Source organism: Callithrix jacchus, chromosome 9 (genome assembly GCF_049354715.1).
Source record: "Callithrix jacchus isolate 240 chromosome 9, calJac240_pri, whole genome shotgun sequence".
NCBI lineage: Eukaryota > Metazoa > Chordata > Mammalia > Primates > Cebidae > Callithrix > Callithrix jacchus.
Genome location: NC_133510.1, coordinates 95517227 through 95523929, shown reverse-complemented (window position 1 = coordinate 95523929; position 6703 = coordinate 95517227).

Here is a 6703-nt window from a genome sequence, read left to right as displayed (position 1 = left end):
TCATATGTTTCTCCACAGATTTACTTCTGTAAGAAGAGTTACTTTTATAGATTATTTTTCCTTTTAGCATTTTGATCTAGTAAATAATAGTTTTACTTTTAACTTCACTGAAGTATTTGTGTGACTAATATTTTTCTCAATTGGGAAGGCATATTTGAGGCAAAAGCTATGCTTGAAATAACACCTCTTAAATTTTCTTTAAGATAATACATATGGTGCCTGAAGCCCTCAAAGTCTTTGGAAGTCATCATTAGTGGTGACTTTCTTGACTCTCTCTTTTATGGAGGTCTAGGAAGTCCTCTCCTCACAAGGCTGCAACCTATTTCACAGTCATCTATGTGGGATAAATCAGAGCCTGAGTTGTTCTGGAATTAAGAAGGCTTGACAACTCCATATCCTTTTGAGAAGATTGTCCCTCCCCAAGTATTCATCTTACTCTTGGTAGAATTTAAGAAAAATCTATCGATCTCTTGGGTTTTTCTTGTAAAACATGACTTCCCATTACTGCTACCCCACCATCTCTTCCCATCCCATGAATCTCATAATTAAAAGTGCCAAGTTTCTGCGTATAAGAAGGAAACTATTTCATAATGATTAAGAGTGTATTCTCTGCAGTTAGAATCCCTAGATTCAGCTCCATTGCTCACTAAGCAGTATTGGACAACTTACTGAACCTCCCTATTTCTTCAGTCATAAAATATAGACAATAATGAGGTTTGCAGAAAGATGATATGAGCTGATATATAAAAATGCTTAGAATGATGCCTTGAACATATTAATAACATACTAAATTTAACACTTATTAGTAGTAACAGTAATATCAACTTTCCCTTAAGAAAGTGTTCAGCAGATGATACACTTCCCTGTTTACTTCACTAGGTCATATGGCATCATCAAAACTCTGTTCTAAGCCAATATCCACTCTTTTCCAACCCTTTAAATGCTTTCATTGGTTTTTCTATGAAACTCACGGTCAGTGCTCTCTTAATAGCTTTTCCGATGTCTGACTGCCTTTTTCTGCATGTGTTAACGTTGACTGGAAGTGTTCTGGTCACAATATATTTTTCCTTTCCATTTTAAAACTATGGATTATTTGAAATACAGAGCATAAGATAATTTCATCTACGGTGTTTTGAATAACTATTGTTCTGTCAGTTTCGGAACATTTTCACCTCCAATAATGAACATTTATCTTTTTCATCTCAACCAGCCACTTCCATGGTCATATCACAGAACCTTTCAATACCAATAAATTCATTCTTTACAAAATATCAGTTTCAAACACTCTACTGTTGAAACATCATCTTTTTTTCCAGTTCATATGAGCTAGTACTCTCACTCTAACATCTACGATTCTGTCTAATCCATTGTCCTGCCACTTTTTACTCTTCACCTTCTAATTGTGCCTTTATCTTGTTCTTTAGTTAGCTTAGATACTTTGCTCCAAAATTAAAATGACTCCTATGTTACCTTCAACACTCTGTCTTAAATGATATACGCTTCTTAAAACACTAGCTGTTAAATTTAAATCTCCCCTGATTCTGACCTCACTGAAAAGCTTAACAGAGCTGGAAGAAAGTGCTTAACCTTTTGAAAATAAATGTAGTAGAAATTCTGAGCAATAACAAGGATTCCCTTGAGATGTGTGATAAAGAAAATGTAGTGAATTTCTACCACATTTGTCAAATACATTTCACCTTTGATTCTCAGTGATGTTGTTTCATACCCTCTCTTCTTTTAATTCCAATATCTTTAATTCTCCTTTCATTTGATAACTTTTCAATTATTTCTCCAAAAATATAAAAACAATAAGAAAAAATTTTTTTGTCATTCTTCCCTCTCTAATGTAACCATCTCCCTGCAACTTTCATTCTTTCTCTTTTAACCCCTTCCATTTTGATGAAAGAACTGTTTCTTCTTTTATCAAGGTCACTTCTTCATGTGTCCTTCTCAGTAAACGGTCCTAACCCCTACTCAGGCTAAAAGCCTAATAGTAATTCTTAATTTATCCTTTTAATATAAATCTTCCATTTTGTCCGCTATGAAGTTGTGTTGCTTTGCCTTCAAAATACAACTTAAATCTATGTCTCGTCACATTCATTATTATTATCCTAAGCCACCATATTTCCGTCTGAACTCTGGCACTTTCTTCCTAGCCTTGATTTTATTCATCTATGGACATATAGTACATACCTTTTTACAAATTTTCATTTACTTTTTCATTGATACACAATAGATGCACACATTTTCTGGGTACCTGGGACAATTTCATACATTCATATAATTTATAAAGATCAAATCAGTGTAATTAGGATATCCACTATCTTAAATATTTGTCTTATCTTTATACTAGAAATATCTGAATTATTCTCTCAGGGTATTTTGAAATATACAACAAACTATTGTAAACTACAGACATCCTACTGATCTATCAAACACTAGGTCTTATTTTATTTACCAAGTTGTATATTGGTACCCATTTATTATTTTTAATTAATCTCTTTATCTCCCCCTCCCCCTACTCTTTCTGGCCTCTAGTAACCACCTATCTATGGTCTATCTTTTTGAGATCCACTTTTTTAGCTGCAATATATTAGTGAGAAGATGCAATATTTGTTTTTGTGTGTTGGTTTATTTCATTTACATAATGACCTCCTATTCCATCCATGTTGTTGTAAATGACAGGATTTCATTCATTTTTTTATGGCTGAATAATATTTATACATTTCCTTTTTTTTAGAAGCATAAATTAAATCAAACCACACATCCCATTTCAAAATCTAACAGTGGACTTCTGATTTCTGGTCCAGCATATCAGAAGCTTGGAAGTCATCACTCAACCCCAACAACAAGTAAAAAACTGAACAAACTAAAAAAACAAAATCAATTACCCATTTCAGATTTCTAAGACAAGAGAGTTCACAGGGCAAATTGCTGTCCCAGAAATTGGAGAGGCAAACAGGTAAACATATAGAGCAACTTAATGTAGCAGAATCCCACAGGTAGTATTCTTCATGGAAACAAGTGCCAGGGGAAGAAAGCTTAACTGTGATTAACAATTTGCTGGAGACTTGGTGTGGACAAGTCTAAGAGCTTAAAAACTCCAGAGGGCCCCCATCTTTGGAGGGTTCCCCCATTTTTGTGAGTTTTACTTCCTTGAGCACAACCTGTTTTTTATGGTAAATATTAGAGAAAAATCTCCTTGTGTTTCTGGTTGAGAAGAGAAAAGAAAATCATTTAAAAATATACCAGAGAATTTGATTACTCTTCACAAGGTCTGTTTTTAGAATGAACTATTCAACCAGAGCCTAACCTGTTGGGATTTTTATCAGAACCTACCTGACTTGGGAGAAGATAATACCAAGATCCAGCTCCCTCTAACCATTCTGTCCCACTCAAAGAGGCACAAGCAAAGAGGAGAGGTGAAGTGAGAAACACGTGTAACGTTCACAATCCAGTGGCATGGGGTCACTGAAAGACTAAAACATAATCACTGGACTATGGAATGCTTGCCCCCCTTACACCATAGTACCACAGTACTACAGGTCTACTTAAAACTGTTCCTTTTACTCAATACATAACGTCAGGCTGCATAGAATCACAGTTTGAAGAAACAGAACAGGTATCACAAGCTGACTTAGATATGGCAAGGATGTTGGAATCGGGATCAGGTATTTAAAATAACTGTGATTAATATGCAGAAGATTCTAAAGAATAAAGTGGACATTGTACAAGAATAGGCGACAACGAAAACAAAGAGAAAGAAATTTAAAGTACAAAAAAATGTGCTACAGATTAAAAAAACACCTGAACAGAAATGAAGAGTATCATTTATCAGCTTATGAGTAAACTGGACACTTCTGAAAGATGAGTCTCATAGATTGACTATATATATATCCAAATATATATATATATATATTTTATATATATCCAAATATATATATTTTTATATCTCTCCAAGTATATATATATATATATATATATATATAAATTCGATTGCAAAAAAATCTTAATTTTAAATATGTACTATATATATTTATATATATTTGGATATATATATGTTTGGAGATTATATATATATGTGTGTGTGTGTGTATATATATGTATATATATGTGTGTGTGTATGTGTATATATATATATATATATATATATATATATATATGAGGCTCCAAAACTGAAAATCAAAGAAAATAACGACTGAAAAAACATGGAACAGAATATTTAACAAGTGTAGAACAACTATAGAAATGCAACTTATGCACAGGGGGATTACCAAAGGAAGAAGAAAAAGAGAACAGAGTTTCTTTTTGATATAAGGATTGCTTTTCCTTTGGGCAGGTACCCAGTAGCAGAGTTGCTGAATCAAAGGGTACTCTGTTTTTAGTTCTCTGGGAAATCTCCATACTGGGAAATCTCCCCAAAGAGTGTTTTCTGTATTTCAGTTATCTGGTTTCTGAGAAGTATCCATTTTGTTTATTTGTAATACATATCCACAGGAGATAAATAGCCAGCATGAGTACTGAAGCTACTTGTATGTTTATCTCAGCCCTATTTGACAATAGCAAAGATATAGAATCAACCTAACTGGTCATCAGCGGATGACTGAATAAAGGAAATGTGGTATATACACAAGGGAATACTACTCATCCACGAAAAACAGTGAATCATGTCCTTGGAAGCAACATGTGTGGAAACTAGAGGCCATTATATTAAGTAGAAAAATTCAGAAACAGAAAGTCAAATATTTTACTTTCTCACTTGGAAGCAGGAACTAAATCATGTGTACACATGACATAGAGTATGAAATGATAGACACTGGAGACTTGGAATGGCAGAGAGATGGTAGGAGAGTGGCTGATGAGAAATTACTTAGTAGGTACAATATATATTATTTGGGAGATGGATACAGTAAAAGCCATGACTCCACCACTATGCAATATGTGCATAGTGCACATATACACATGATAAAACTATACAAAGTTGCACTTGTACTTTTGAAATTTATATAGATTTTAAAAAAGAGAAAGATGCTTAAAAACAAACAAACAAGATCAAGGCTACCACCAGGCCAAATTTTTAAAAAAAGATGTCACTTCCTCCCAGTGGATAGGATTCAGCCCTGTGCTTAGGTGCACAGGTTAATATTTCATCTTCCACCCATTCTCTCTTCTGAAAACCCTTGTGCTGAGCACACCCTGCCCATGTAGGCACTGGTAAGGCTAAAGAACTTAAAAGTGCGGCCAATTCAAATATCAGCTGGATATTAATTTGAATCTTAAGTTACATTAACAGAAAAAAGTAGTCCTCTTCTGAAAGCTTGGCATTTAGTGTTGAATCATTATCAACCCTGATTAATTGACTGAAATAACAAATTAGATTAGAAAAAAATCTTAATTGGAAATATTCCAGGCACAGTGGGTCACACCTGTAATGCCAGCACTTTGGGAGGTGGGTAGATCACCTGAGGTCAGGAGTTTGAGACCAGCCTGACCAGCATGGTGAAACTCTGTCACTACTAAAAATACAAAAATTAGCTGGGCATGGTGGTGAGTGCCTTTAATCCCAGCAACTTGGGAGGCTGAAGCAAGAGAATTGCTTGAACTGGGAGATAGAGGTTGGAGTGAGCCGAGATCATGCCACTGCACGCCAGCCTGGGCAACAATGTGAGAATCCATCTCAAAAAAAGAAAAAGAAAAAAAAACTTCATTAGAAATATATCTCTGTGCTATATTTATTTTCATCAGAATTAATACGGGACAAAATTGCGAAGAGGCAGTTTTTCTCTAGTTTCCTTCCTCCTTCCATCTTTCATCATTTTTCCTTCTCCTGGTGACAATTTTAAAATGACAGTCTCAAAACTACAAGACAGTTTGGTTCTCTCCACAAGGAGCCTACAACCCCTTTTGCAGTGTCTTTCTTCCCCTACCTTTCAGATTCTGTTTTCTCTGCCCTTTTGTTGATCTTGTACCATAAAGGCCCAGATGAAACAGCTTCTCGTCAGGGTGAAGAGGGAGTGTGTGCTAGCAATTGCCTGCTCACTTTGGTTGCTCAGAGAGGAGGGAGACCTGTGACAACTCCCACACAATATATTTAACTTAGTCTAAGACATACTAATGTACAGAAGAGTAAAGTGGCATGTTTTAAGGTTACACTAATTTATTACACAGCAAGTATTAGAAACAAGGTCCATTTATTGTTTCATATAGTTTCTTCCCTGAGAAAGGCCTCCTGAGGCAAATAAAGCTATCACATTAAAAACTATCAAAGTATTGTGCCAGGTTGAACTTACTTAGAAATGGAGAACAGAAGTTCCAAGTTGGAGCAGGAAACTTAAGTCGCCCTTGTTACTGTGGAATGCAGCCTGTTAGACCAGTGTTATTCAAATGAAGGTTGGTGGCTTCTTCATCAGGGTTAAAATATGAATTCTATGACTTCCTAGCAGAATTAGCAAATCAGAGTTTCTGAGAGTGAAGTTTGTTTCTTTCCTGTGTGTGTGTGTGTGTGTGTGTGTATGTGTGTGTTTTAGACAAAGTCTCACATAGTCACCCAAACTAGAGTGCAATGGTGTGCCCATGGTTCATGGCAGCCTCAAACTCCCATACTCAAACTATCTTACCATCTCTGCCTACAGAGTACCTGGGACTACAGCTGCAAACCATCATGCCCAGTTAACTAAATTTCTTTCCTTTTTGTAGAGACGGG